General features: G+C 43.3%; 1 protein-coding gene across 1 annotated transcript in view; it reads right to left on the bottom strand.

Moving 5' to 3' along the window:
* nt5dc1 (5'-nucleotidase domain containing 1) overlaps positions 1–14,698 on the bottom strand; it is a 706,882-nt gene that overhangs the window by 1,700 nt on the left and 690,484 nt on the right. The window lies entirely within an intron of this gene.

Below are 14,698 nucleotides of genomic sequence, written 5' to 3'. Positions count from 1 at the left end.
CAGAGTTAAAGTTTCAGGTATCTGACCTCTCATCAGAACAGTTTTTATTTCATCAACTGCATATGTCAGATTCAATGTTCTAAAAGAACTTGCAGAGACCACATGAAAGGAACCTACTTTACAAGTATATGTTATGGCATCCTTTTAAGCAGATTAGACAAAATACCTGCAGAAACCATATATGGCCAAGGGCACCTTTCTAATTTTATTAGAAATTGCAAATAGCACAGTGTACCTTTTAATCATTTGCACCATTAAATAAAGTCTTCTATGTGTAACCACTAAACCACAGTATAGCTCAATGATATGATTTCCCATGTACCACCAGCAACAGCGACATCCACTAATTTGTTAAATAACTATATTACAGAAAACTAGCATTACTTTCTTAAATGATAACTATATTACAGAAAACTAGCATTACTTTCTTAAATGATAAAGGAAACAGAATATTTGTTTGCTGGTTGTGACTGCCAAGATTGTTACAATACTCTGATTTTATTTTTAATGTTTTGATAGTACTGGTCAGCAAAACTACACAGTACAAATCTAAATCATTTATCTAGATAAAACTTTTGGTTCAAATGAGAAATTACTGGGTTGTATATTTTAATAAAGCAAATTATTATAGTCACAAAATCTAATCTTCATTTGAAAATAAATTTAGTTTCAATTGCAGCTGGTCTTAAAAAGTTCTAACTACACAAAAAAGAATTGGCAGGGTGAAACACTTTTGACCACAATCCAAATGTATTCGGCATTAGTCATCTTCCTACCGATAGAGAACTGCCAGTGTCTTTTGTGCGAGGAGGAGATGCACATGATAATTGCAAGAGAAAAACATTGTACATCACTTTTAAATAAATACACACAATAATAAGCAAGTTAGCCACCTAAGAACCTCGCTGATATTTTTGCAGCCAATAACACAATATAGTTGTAGCTTGTACAAAAAGATCTGAATTCAAAGATATTGGGCTGGATTTTAAGGAGTCCTCAACGTCGGGATCCATGGCAGGGGGGCCTGAAGATGACCCCGGATGAGGCCCGCCACGGACCTTGACGCCAGCAGGGCCCGGTCCGATATTACCGGTGGTGGAGAGGCCGCGTGGCATCCCTCACCACCGCACCGCCCCACCCCCACCCCACCAGCTGCTCAGCAGCGTGACTCTGCAATTTAAATAATTAAATAAGTTAAAATACATGAATTAATTAATTAATTTTATTTATTTAGAGATACAGCAGTGAAACAGGCCCATCGAGTCTGTGCCGACCATCAACCACCCATTTATACTAATCCTATTACCCTCTCACATCCCCACCTTCCCTCAATTCCCCCTACCTATACTAGGGGCAATTTACAATGGCCAACTTACCTATCAACCTGCAAGTCTTTGGCTGTGGGAGGAAGCTGGAGCACCCGGCGAAAACCCATGCGGTCACAGGGAGAACTTGCAAACTCCGCACAGGCAGTACCCAGAACTGAACCCGGGTTGCTGGAGCTGTGAGGCTGCGGTGCTAACCACTGCGCCACTGTGCTGCCCATCACCTCCAGATGCTCCACCGTGATCTTTACCCTGATGGCCGGCAACGTTGCGCCTTTGGATCAAGGGGGGGGGGGGGTGGAATTAAGTTTAGCAGTGCGGGGTGGGGGGGGGGGGGGGTGGGGGGGAAACAGAGTCAAATTAGCATCATGGGTGTAAGGGATGCTGGGAAGGGTTGGAGGTGAAAGTTTGTGCTGTTTGTGGTGGGGGGGAGGTCAGATGGTAAAGGTGTGTTTTGTGGGGGGGGGAAGTGTAAATAATTCAATTCATTGTTATTCGGGGGGTGAGAAATGGGCAAAATAGATGCATTTAGTTTTAAAAATTACATTTAACTTTAATATTTAAATTTCCCGGTATGTCTGACGGCCCTTTAAAAATGGCGTCAGCACCTGCGCACAGGCAGCTGATGCCATTGCCGGGGGTGGACACGTCCACCCCCTCCATGTGATCGGTGGTGGGGGGGGTGGGTGGGGGGGGGTCGGTCCGCCTCGGCTATTTAAATTGGAATCGCGGCAGCTCTTTGGCATGCGTGGGCAGCCATTTTTTCCGCCCGCCGCCAATTTCGGCAGCAGCTTAGAAAATTCAGCCCATTGGGGGAGAAAATGAGGGCAATATCAGCGATGCCCCTCTAACGCGAACCCAAGATCACAATCAAAAGACCAGAACCATATTCATGTTCAGATCTCATTTTAATTTTAACTGCAAGTTCTGGCGACAACAGCAGGTAGAGGTTGATGGAGGAGGGAATGGACCCCTGGAGCAAGCGAGAATGGGGTGGCAGTAGTCCACATGATGTTTATGAGGCCAGGAAGAGTATAAACGCTCCGCCTGATGTCACAAAAATCTTTAAAGAAAGCAAATACTTACCTTTGCTATGTGGTTCCCAGTGATTCCTGAAAAAGCTTTTTATCAGCATGCTCCACCCATTTCTCCATGAAAATTCCAATTGGGGTCCTATAATGGATGTAGGACCCTGATTTGTACATTTAAACAGCCTCCCGCCTATCTTGGGTGGAAGTGTTAGCCGCCAATTTAAAGGCCTGCATAAAATTCCAATCAGGCAGGCAAATGTGTGTCCAAAATCCCCAACAGATTTTCCTCCACTCTTCACCAGTTTTTAAGGCACAAAAACACACTGGCAGTTGTAAATCTTCCTGGCTCCTGCACCCACTTTATCTCGGCCTAATATCAGACCAGCAAGGGAGTAACTTTAGAAGTAACTTTTCTACTTAAAAGGCTAACTGTCATTTAACACTAGGAAATCCCATAGTTTTCTTCCAAACAAACAATTGGCTAGATTGTCGAATATATTTCATTCTAGCCATATAAATCTGTGGCAAAACACCGAAGTTAAACTTTCAATGGGAGCGAAACATAAGGTGGCAGATCCAATTTCAGCACAATGACTTCCTGAGATTAAAGAAACATCAGATGCAATCTTTGGTAAGAATCAGAGATGACATCTTCCAAGAGCTATTTCTCCTCAACTTTTCAGTCCATACACCAGCACTTACATGCTCTGAGGTCCTCCTCACATGATATTCTCTAATATCTTAGCCCAAGCTTATGGATGGTTATAGTGTTTTTATAAACACAGAATTGTGTAACATCCTTTTGTATATTTGCAAATAGGGAAAATAATTAACACAAAATATAATTATGACCCTACAAACCACTCCATAATCAGAATCCATTACGATTGATTCGGTAATGTGAACCATCTAAATTTAAATAAAAGAGGGATGAACCCTAACTACATGCCAAAAAGGACGTACAACTTTCTTAGCTGAGGATTGTAATCTCATGCCTCTACTTTTGCAGTAAATCCTAGCTTCACAATTTTTTTGTTGCTTCCTTTTACCACAAAGTGAGAAAATGCAAAATAAAGTTGAGACCGGGCTTTCCCAGTATTCCTATTGACAACCAAAGCCTATAATTAGAACACAGGCAGTTTTAATGGTGAACCTTTACCAGTACACAATTCCCTAACTTCTTTCACTCCCTCTCACTGTTTACAAAAGACAATAACTGAAAACCCCGATAATACACCTGCAATCAACTGGGTTGTGAATTAAGAAATACAAAAAGAAACAGGTAAAGGAAAGAGAGAAAACACAAAGAGTAGAGAACAGCTGAAAGAAGAAAGAAATGGAAATTAGAGAAAAAAAATCTGACAAGGCATCGGATGCAACAGGTACCCATCTGGCCTTAAAGAAATCCTTCATAATGGTCAACTGGGTAGAGACCTGGCATAATGGGATAATTTACACCTTCAGCCACAACAAATGCACAGGAATCTGCTGGTTAAAAAAAAAACAGACGTGATGCTAAGAATATAATCATATAGCACAGAAGGAGGCCATTCCACCCATCGGGCTGGATTTAGTTCTCGCCCAGGCATGGGTTCCACGGTGGGGGGAGGCCGGAAAATATCTCCGGAAGAGGGCTGCTAGGCACCCTGATGCCGGGGAGGGCACAGCCCGATATTGCTGCTGATGACGAGGCCTTGTTGCAGCCCCCCTGCCGCTCGGTGACGGGACTGCCATTTAAATATTTAAATAAATTAAAATTAATGCATTAATTACACTTACACTCCCACCGCGTGTCGCAGTGCGATCTTCATGCCACTGGGCTGGCACTCCTGTGCCTTTGGATCCCCGTCCGGGGAAACGAGGCGCCACACTGGTGGGGAGGGGGGAGGGGGGAGGAGGTAAGTTTCTTAGTGCGGGACGGGAGGGGGCAACAGGGTCAAAGTAACATTATTGGTGTAGGGGATGGTGGGAAGGGTTGGAGGTTAAAGTTTATGTAGTTTTGGGGGGGTGGGGGGAAGGTCAGATTGTACAGGTAAGTGTTTTTTTTGGGGAGGGGAGGAAAAATTAATAATTTTATGGTTAATGGGGGTGGGAGAGGGGCAAAATGAATGTATTTACATTTTTTAAAATTCGATTTATCTTTAAATATTTAAATTTGCCGGTAGGGCTGACAGCCCTTCAAAAATGGCGTCAGCACCAGCGCACAGGCAGCTGATGCCATTGCTGGGGACAAACAGCCCGTCCCTTCCACGTGATCAGGGGTGTGGCCCACGCCGGCCATTGAAATGAGCTGCCATACGGAAGATTGTGGTGGCTCTGCAACATGCGGCCAGCGCAGGTGGTCCACTCTTTGTTCCTTGGCGGCGGGCACAGAAGATTCAGCCCAACGTGCCCGTGCCGGCTCTTTAAAAGAGCTGTGCAATTAATCCCACTCCCCTGTTCTATATATTATCCCTAAATGATTTAGGATCGATATTGTTCATGTGTATGTGTACATGTATATCAATAATACCACACATTGTATTATTCTACCACACATGTGGAGATGTGTAAAATATAAGAGATGAAAGCTCCAGTATCTGTGTTATAAAGTGTGATTATTGCGAAGCTCTGGGATCCACAAGCCATTATATGGCGGCAGTGGTGAGATCTGATGGTTTGACTTTGGCTGAAGATGTGTGCTGAATTTCTCAAAAACCTTCTCTGGGATTTTACTGTACTCCTCACTCAGTTGCCATCTATTTGAAAAGATCTAATCCTTTCTCTCCTGTCCGCAGAAGGATGCAGCTGACCTTTTCCTTTTCACTAGTGCCTTTCAGAAAACTACGGAATGAAAATTTGCACTTTGCTAAACTTTTTGAATGCCTCCATAATGCTGCGGCCTCTCAATTCAACACGGGCTGGAACTGTGCATTCACTGCTGTGGCAGCGTTTTTTTTGACAATCAAATTCTGCATTTACATAACTCATAGGGTATGAATTCAGCTCACAAACATCTTGCTGCCACTATGTTACGTCTTGTGGTTCTCCACACAGATTTTTCTTTGAGATCTGTTCTAGGGGACAATGATCACTCTCCACGATTAATTTTCTCCTGTGGAGATATGTATGGAATTTCTTACATCCATACACCACTGCCAAAAACTCTCTCTTTCTATGTTGGCATATCCGATCTCAGCTGATGTTAGAACTTTGGATGCAAATGCTATTGGCTTTCCTTCTAGTACCAGGGCTGATCCCTGTCCTTTTGTAGAAGCATCTACTTGCAGAGTGACAGGTTTTGCTTTGTTGAAGTGTGTCAGACTTGCCTCCTTGCACATTACTTCTTTGAGTTGGCTGAAACTCCTCTCATGTGACTCTGACCACTGGTACTCTTCTCTCATCAGCTCTCATAGGTTTGCTGTGCTCTGACAGGTGAGGTATGAAAAAGCTCATGTACTGGATCAAGCCAGGAAAACTTCACAGCTCCTTGTTGGGCTGGATTTTAAAGCCCCTCCACCATTGGGAACATTGACGGGAGTGGGGGGGCAATGAAGATTCGTGCGACGGAGGACCACCACCGACCTCGATGGTGACAGCAGTGGTGGCGAGGCCTCGTGGTAGATGGCCCGCCACTCAGCGATGGGACCCCCATTTAAATATGTTAACTAATTTACATACCTGACTTCATGAGAGACCCGTCGCCTCCTTGATGCCCGCACCGATCTTCATTCGGGTGGCCAACAGTACCGCGTCTTCGATTCCCCGTTCGGGGTGGGGGGAGGAGGATTGTTTCTCTTTCCAGGAGGTGGGGGGGGGGAGAATGGGATGACATCACTGTGGATTGGTTGCGGGGTGATGGGAAGGGGTGAAGGGCAAAGATGCCGAATTTTGAGCATGGGGGGGGGGGAAGTTCAAGTTGTTAATAAATAAACTCCAGGGTGAAAAAGGGCAGGAATGTTTTGAAATGCCACGGTGGGGGGAAGAAATTAATTTAATGAGAATTTAATTCTTTGTTTTCGATCATGGAACTGACCTGGCCCTTTCATTTTAAAATATCCAGTAAGGACTGTAAGCCCTTTAAAAATGGCGCCAGTACCTGTGCATTGGTGCCAGACGCCGTTGCCTATGACTGCTTGCCCGCCTCCTCCACGTGATCGTGGGAGGCGGGCACGGCAGCCATGCAAATGAGTCACTGCGTTGAAGTTGTGGCAGCTCCGTCACACGGTGCCCGTGCAGGCGAGGCACATTTTTTTACGTCTGTTGCCTACTTCGGCAGCGGACTCTTAGAATCCAGCCCCTTGTCTCAGAGCTAGCTGTGATTTTTTTCAGAACTCGGCTTGGCTCCATCAGGTGCGTATACCATTCTGAAGAACCAGCATTCTGTCACCTTTACAAGGCATTTGTCAGTTTTTAAACTTGATCCCAGCTTTTCTGGTTCTCTCCAAGGCTTCATGTAGATGGTAATCATAGTCTTTTTCACCTATATCATAGATCTGGATATCATCAACTCTGTCGGTTGCTCCTTTGCATCCTGTCTGTCTCGTCTAGTTTGGCTGGAACACCTGGCTCACTTTAAGGCCAAAAGGCAGGAATTTGTACCGTCTGAAGTGTGTCGAATGTTGTCAATAGTGAAGATTCTTCGTCAAGCTTCATGTTCCAGCAGTCTTTTCTGGCATCAAGCTTGCTGAAAACCTTTGGCCCTGCAGTGCTGGTGTGATCTCTTTCAGTGTCGGAGTAGGGTAGTGATCCCTTTTTATGGCTTGATTGAGATCTTTGGAAACGAATTTGCCTGTATCCTTCCATTTGGTTTCTCTCTCACCACGATGCATTTTACCCAATCTGCAGGCTCTGACTCTGGCAATCATTTTATTTTCTTCCATCTCTTTGAGTTCTCTTTCAAGCATTCCTTTTAGCTCTATTAGTACTTTACATGCGGAGTGAATCATTGGTTCCTTTGCTGGCTCAATGATGATGTGATATTCAAAATTTTTAAAACATCCAAATGTCTCATCAAAACACTCTGGATACATTTGGACCAGATCATCCTTGTTTCTGACTGATGAGTGCTTTTCAATGGGTATACTATCTTCAACCTTCATTGGTGCCTCCTTCATCTCATGGTTTAGCGAGATCAGCTGCAGCTCTTCGGAACAGCTCAGTCCCAAGATAGCTGGACCATCTATTTCAGTGACGTAGAACAGTTAGCAGCTTCTGCTTTGTGTGTCCCTCTGATTCGGGTTGTTCCCAGCTGTTGAATCTAAGTTTCACTGTATGCCATCAGCATGATGTTGCTCGGTTTCACAGCATCTTTCTTTGGGTAACCATTCTCTTTCAAATTTTCAGGAAACATCTTCCGGTTAGTCTGAGCGGGATTATGTTACTCTGTGCTCCAGTACCAAGCTTCAAATTCAGGTTTATGGTTGTGGGCTTACTTCTCACCTTCTTCCTGATCCATATGGTTGTGTGAATTTCTTTTCCCTGGACATTGTAAGCTTGTCCTTTCCAATTAGAGCTTTTTATATATCAGGGTGTGCAGAGCCCCAAATGAGCTGATCTGCCAGCCTTTCAGTTGTGTCCTTGAATTTACACTTGCTAGCTAAATTTCTCAACCTCGTTAAGAAATTGTCAATAGACTCACTTTGTTCCTGTCTCAGACTCTGAAATTCATAATGGTGGATCCGATGGTTTAACCTTTGCAGCAGTCTAAGGATGCAAGAAATTCCATACGTATCTCTATGGGAGAAAATTCATAGTGGAGGCTTCATTGTCCACAAGAACAGATCTACAAGATCTTTGCAGAGTTTGTAGAGAACCAGCAACAGAGACTACAAAGGTTACTCTTGAGGCTTCGGAGTGACATCACCAACATTAAGCGCAACTTCTACACCACCATTAGAAACACACATCGCCAGTACAGCGCGCCAACTCATCGCAGACAGGGATGACTGCAACCAAATCTACAAGATGGAGGCACAACAACTTACCACTGGAATGATATCTTGAATAATGCTTTGAAAGAAAATGAGCCATAGAAGAGTTTTAAGGTGTTCAGAATTACAAGTTTAATTGCAAAAGTTGATAGTAAATTTTCTTTAGTAGCTAAAGAGAAAAAAAAATTATGCTGATAGCAAAAGCATTGCAATTTATTTAAGGAACAGTGATATTATATAATCCCAAAATGATTTAGGATCTACATTGTTCATGCATTTGTATATATGTATATCCATAATACCACATCAACCACGACTGTGTACTGCATACGAAACACACATTGTGTCATTCCACCACACGTGTATAAATATACAAGATACAAGCTTCCATATCTATGTTTAAAAGTATTATTTCAGATCTCTGGGAAACACAAGACACAATGCCTCCCCTGCAAATTTTCCCTTTTCCAGTACATATCTAATTCCCTTTTGAAGGTGACTACTGAATCTGCTTCCACCACCCTTTGAGGCAGTGCATTCCAGATTGTAATAATTTGCTGCATAACACCAACAACTTGTATTTATATAGCACCTTTAATGTCATAAAAAGGTCCCAATATGCTTCACAGGAGAGCAATAAGCAAAATTTGGCACTGAGCCACATAAGGCGATATTAGGGCACAGGGCCAAAAGCTTGGTCAAAGTCATAGGTTTTAAAGAACGTCTTACAGGAGGAAAGAGAGGCAGAGAGGTGCAGATGTTTAGGGAGGGAATTCCAGAGCTTGGGGCCTAGGCAGGTGAAGGCTCCAATGGTGGAGCAATTAAAATCAAGGATGCTCAAGAAGCTGGAATTAGAGGAGTGCAGATAACTTGGAGGGTTGTGGGGTTGGAAGAGATTTCAGAGATGGGGCAGGGTGAGATGATGAAAGGGTTTGAAAACAAAGATGTGAATTTTAAGATCAAGGAGCAGTTTAACTGGGAGCCAATGTAGGTTAGCAAGCACAGGGGTGATGGGTGAACAGGACTTGAGGCAACGAAGGACATGGGCAGCAGAGTTCTGGTTGACCTCAAGTTAAGGAAGGAAGAATGTGGGAGGCAGGCAAAGATTGTGTTGGAATAGTCAAGTCTAGTGGTAACAAAGGCATGGATGAGGGTTTCAGCAGCAGATGAGCTGAGGCAGGAGCGATGTTACAGAGGTGGAAATAGGCAGTCTAAGTGATATGCGGATATGGCGTTGGAAGCTCATCTCAGGGTCAAATATGAGACCAAGGTTGCGAACAGTCTGGTTCAACCTGAGACAGTTCCCAGGGAGAGGAATGGAGTCGGTAGCTAGGAAATGGAGTATGCACTGGGAACCAAAATTTAACTGGAGGAAAATTCTGTTTATCCAGTGCAGGATGACAGTTCAGATACAGTGGAGGAGTTGAGAGAGATGGTGGTGAAGTAGAGCTGGGTGTCATCAGTGTACATGTGCCAACTAACACTGGGCTTTGTTATGACCGAGGTGGGAGGAGTGCACTCTCTTTTCTAGTTCCAATTCTCCACAGGTCACAACATATATTTTACCAACTGTTTACCTGGTTACTGATACAGCCAATCATATACTCTTTTTTTAAATCACAGAAAAATATACATCAACCAGTTTTCTTTAATAAATAACAAAATTATCAGTTTATTATAAAACAAGACTTAACCAGTAATGAAGCAAAGCATTAACACACTGATTAAAATATGAAAGTTCCCTTTTTAAAAATTCCCCAACTACACACACACACACAAAAAAACCCAGAAATTCACTCTGCAGAGGTCTGTTACAAAAAAGACAAAGAAAACTACTCTGGCCAAATACTTGCTAATTCTTGATGAAAAAAGTATGGAAGGAAGTCAGCTGTCCCTTTTTTGGTCTGGCGTTCAGGTATACAGAGACGGGTCACTAGAATCATGTCAGAAGCAGTCCGTTCTGGAGATGTCGAGAATTATTCTAGTAGGCTTTCATGGAGAAATGTGGCATCAAGGTTTATCTACCAAGCACACACTTGAATCACAGGATTTTTTCCCAGCTCCTTAGGAGCTAATTGGCACCAGGGATTTTTTTCCCACACTGGATCTTGGTAGGATTTCTTCAGAAAGGTAGAGAACGAGGTGAACCGAGTGATTTCTTTTCCCCATGGCAGGAAAAGAGCAACTGCCTTCAAACAGTTCACACCACAACTAAAACTGAAAACAAATGTTCAAACCCCAAACAGTGAGTTGACCTCCTGAACTCCATAAATCTAGACCTGTGGCTTCTCTGTAACCATTTTTTTTCCAGGTCACCAAGGGTTCTGCTGTTTTCTGAGCCCAAATCACAGGTGGCCTCCAGCACAGGTGACTTTCAAACAATATCTTGTCCTGTCAGGGAACTTGGTAAAAAAAAACACATCCATGGAACCTTTTCAATTTTAACACAAGTCCTCAAGAAAAATATTAAAAAAGCAAGCACTTTCATAACAGCTTTCTGATGACGGAGCCAAGGGCCGCATGAAGATGAGAAATAAGAGGGGGCCAAGGATGGGACCTTGGGGAACATTAGAGATAATGGTATGGGAGTGGGAAGAGAAGCAATGAAACTCTGGCTATGATTAAATAGATAAGAATGGAACCAGGTGAGTGTTATGAAGATAGATTGGAGAAGTTAGGACTGTTTTCCTCGGAGAAGACTGAGAGGTGATTTGATCGAGGTATTCAAAATCATGGGGGTCTGGACAGAGTGCAGAGAGGGAAACTGTTCCCATTCGTGAAAGGATCGAGAACGCGAGGGTACAGATTTAAAGTATTTGGTAAGAGAAGCAAAAGTGACATGAGGAAAAACTTTTTCACACAGCGAGTGTTTAAGGTCTGGAATGTGCTGCCTGAGAAAGTGGCGGAGGCAGGTTCAACTGAAGCATTCAAAGGGAATTAGACAGTTACATGAAAAGAAAGAATGTGCAGGGTTATGGGGAGAAGGCGGGGGAATGGGACTGAGAGAATTGCTCTGTCAGAGAGCCGGTACGGACACGATGGGCCAAATGGCCTCCTTCTGCACTGTAAAAATTCTCTGATTCTGTGATTTTGTGAGTGTAGTTCAAACCAGTTGGACGACAATAGAGAGGCGTTGGAGGAGGATGGTGTGGTCAACCATGTCAGGAAGGACGAAGAGGGATAGTTTACATTTATCACCTTTTCCTTTCCCTTTATAAAACATAAAATCACCTCCTTCTCCCCATGGCTCCTTTGCCTTAAACCTGTATCCTTCGGTTACCAACCTTCTGTCACCGGAAACAGTTTTTCCGTATCTACTCCATCAAAATTTTGAACACCTCTATCAAATCTCCCCTTATCCTTTTCTGTTCCAAGAAGAAAAATCCCAGCTTCTCCAATGTCTCCGCATAACTGAAGTCCCTCATCCCTGGTACCATTCTAGTAAATCTCCTCAGCACCCTCTCTAAGGTTTCAATATCCTTCCTGATGTGCGGTACCCAGAATTGAACACAACACTCCAGCTGGATCTAACCAGTGATTTCTAAAGGTTTAGTTTTTTTTTTTGCTTTTGTACTCAATGCCTCTATTTATAAATCCAAGGATCCCATATGCACTTTAATAGCCTTACCAACTTGTCCTTCCACCTTCAAAGATTTGTGTAAGTAAACCCCTAGATCTCTGTTCCATTGCCCACCTTTAAAATCATACAATTTAGTTCATATTGCCTCTCCTTATTCTTCTTTCCAAAATGCATCACTTCACACTTCTCTGCATGAAAATTAATCTGCCTATGTCCTCTGAAGTCTGTGACTATCTTTCACATGATTTACTACATTGTTGCATTTTGTGTCATCTGCAAACTTTGAAATTATGCCCTGTAAACCCAAGTCCAGGATATTAATATATATCAAAAAGAACAATAATTGAAGGAAGTTAGTTACTCATTGCAGCCCCATCAGCAATTCGAGGTACAGAAAGACCAACTGTTGCAACCCGTGATAAACATACGAAGCAATGAGCCAAATATGAAGCCGACTTGTGATTGAAAAACTCACTGTTTGTCCTGCATTGACATTTCTGACTTAAAATGTCTGGTAGGCCTACTCCTAAAGTGTGCTGCTCATTAATCTTTCACACCAAAATAAGCACCTGTAGTTAAAACAATACAGTGGAAAAGAATAGCTCATACGAACAGACAACTTCAAAAAACTTCTGATACTATTTCTCATGACAGGTTTTGAATCCTAACGTGATGTAGATTGAAAGGTGAAATGTTGCACCTTTCATGTGCCATTCCTAAATCATGACAGCAAGGGTTTTGCCGACTATCAATCTCGCCAAAGATGCATGAGAGATGCTCAACAAGCTAATAAATAGTAAAAGAAAAATTACATCCCAGAGGATGAACTTGACACTGGTGGAAGAAACATTTCTATTTTACACTGAAAGCATTGAAGGTGGAGGAAGCCTTCCCAGGTGCCAGCAGGGTTGTATTACCAACAGTTGGCAAGATGGCCTCCTTGTGTGAGATTTTGCTGAGCTAGTTAAACCTGAACCAGACCTTCTTCATGCAGGAGTATGAGGATTAAAATTTTGATTGTAAAGGTCTCATGAAGAGATGGTATCATCTGCCTAAGAAATTCAAACATTGATTCTGGATTCCATGTGAAGAACAGAGCACTCTATTTGAATGGCTACGACCATGTACCATGGACGTAAGACGTTACTCAGCTTATTCTGGAAGCAAACTCTTATAAACCATAATAGGTTCAGTGGCAGCAGCAGTTAGGACTTATTTGCCACAAATTGTCTGCAGGCTGGTCATGATTGCGAGTTAAATGTTCGAGGTTATCAGGGTTTTAGCAACCTCTCAAGTTCCTTCTGAATGTCCAATGGCGTGAAGTAGGGATGTGTGCTGGCCCTGGCCTTATTCACCATCTTTTTCAACATGATGCTGCAGCAGGCAACGGAAGACCTTAAGGAGGGAATTTACGTAGGCTTCCGGACTGATGGAGGCCTTTTCAACCTCAGGCATCTTCAGGTGCACACAAAGACACAAGAAAACTCATCCGTGAACTTCTTTTTGCCGATGACTGTGCTCTCCTGGCCCATAGTCAGTCAGACCTGCAATGTGTAACGCCACGTTTTTCTGAGGTGGTACAACTCTAAGAACTAAAAATCAGTTTAAAGAAAACTGAAGTCCTGCATCAGCCTGCACCCCAAGAAGAATATAGACCATCAAGCATTGTCATCGAGGGAACTGAGCAATTTACTTATTTGGGGAGTGTCATCTCAGTTGGTGCCATCATAGACAAGGAACTGGACAAAAGGCTCTCAAAAGCAAACAGTACATTCGACAGACTCTACAAACAAGCATGGAGCAACCACAGCCTCAGAGCACAGACCAAACTCAAAGTGTACAAAGCCATAGTCCTCACCACCCTTCTGTATGGCGCCGAGTCATGGGTCCTGTACCGCTGTCATGTAGCCTTCTGGAACGCTTCCATCAGCACTGCCTCTGCAGCATCCTTGAGATCCGCCGGCAGGACCGCATCACAAGCATTGAAGTCCTGGAAACAATCAACATCACCAGCATCGAGGCCATCCTCCTGCAAAGCCAACTGTGTTGCGTGGGTCACGTTGCCTGGATGAACTACAGTCGCCTGTCCAAGATCGTGTTGTATGGAGAGCTGACCACGGGTAAAAGGAACAGAGGGGCTCCATGCAAACGTGTCAAGGACTCCTTGAAGAAATTGTCAGTGGGAAGCACAGGCCATATATTTTGATGCCTGTAGATGCTACATCAGGAAGGCTATAGACACCTTTGAGACTGAGTAAAGAACCAGCATGAAAGAGAAAAGGAGGAGAAGGATAGATCCAATTTCCCCCAGCACCAGCTACGCCTTCACTTGTACCCGCTGTGGGAGAAACTGCCGGTCACGGATAGACCTGACTAGCCACCAGTGGGCCTGCAACCGATGATTACAACCTTCCCAAAATCTTCATCCGCGAAGAAATGTCAAGAGAGAGAAAGAGCAAGATAAGGGTTTTAGAAAGGAAAGGGAAACTGGGACAGGGAAACAGGTAGTGTTATTGATTAAGGAAAATACTACAATATTAGTAAGAGATGATATAGGTTAGCAGAGACTCTCGGGTTAGAACTGATAAATATGGGAGGATTTAAAACTGTAATGGCAATTGTCTGCAAGTCTCCTGATAGCAACAATGAAATGGCAGAATGTATTACTTCAGAGATTAGAGAGGCTTGTAGCAAAAGAAAAATTATTTTAATGGGCCACTTTAATTTTCATAAAGATTGGAAAGAGCAGAACAGTTCAAGTCAGAAAGTAGTGAACTTCTTGAGTTCATTCAAGGTAGTTTTCTGGACCAATATATTCTAGAACCAAAAAGAGGGCAGGCCATACCAAAC

The sequence above is a fragment of the Heterodontus francisci genome, chromosome 3 (genome assembly GCF_036365525.1).
Source record: "Heterodontus francisci isolate sHetFra1 chromosome 3, sHetFra1.hap1, whole genome shotgun sequence".
In the NCBI taxonomy this organism is placed as follows: domain Eukaryota; kingdom Metazoa; phylum Chordata; class Chondrichthyes; order Heterodontiformes; family Heterodontidae; genus Heterodontus; species Heterodontus francisci.
Note: the sequence above shows the minus strand (reverse complement) of the source record. Positions and strands in the feature narration are given on the sequence as shown.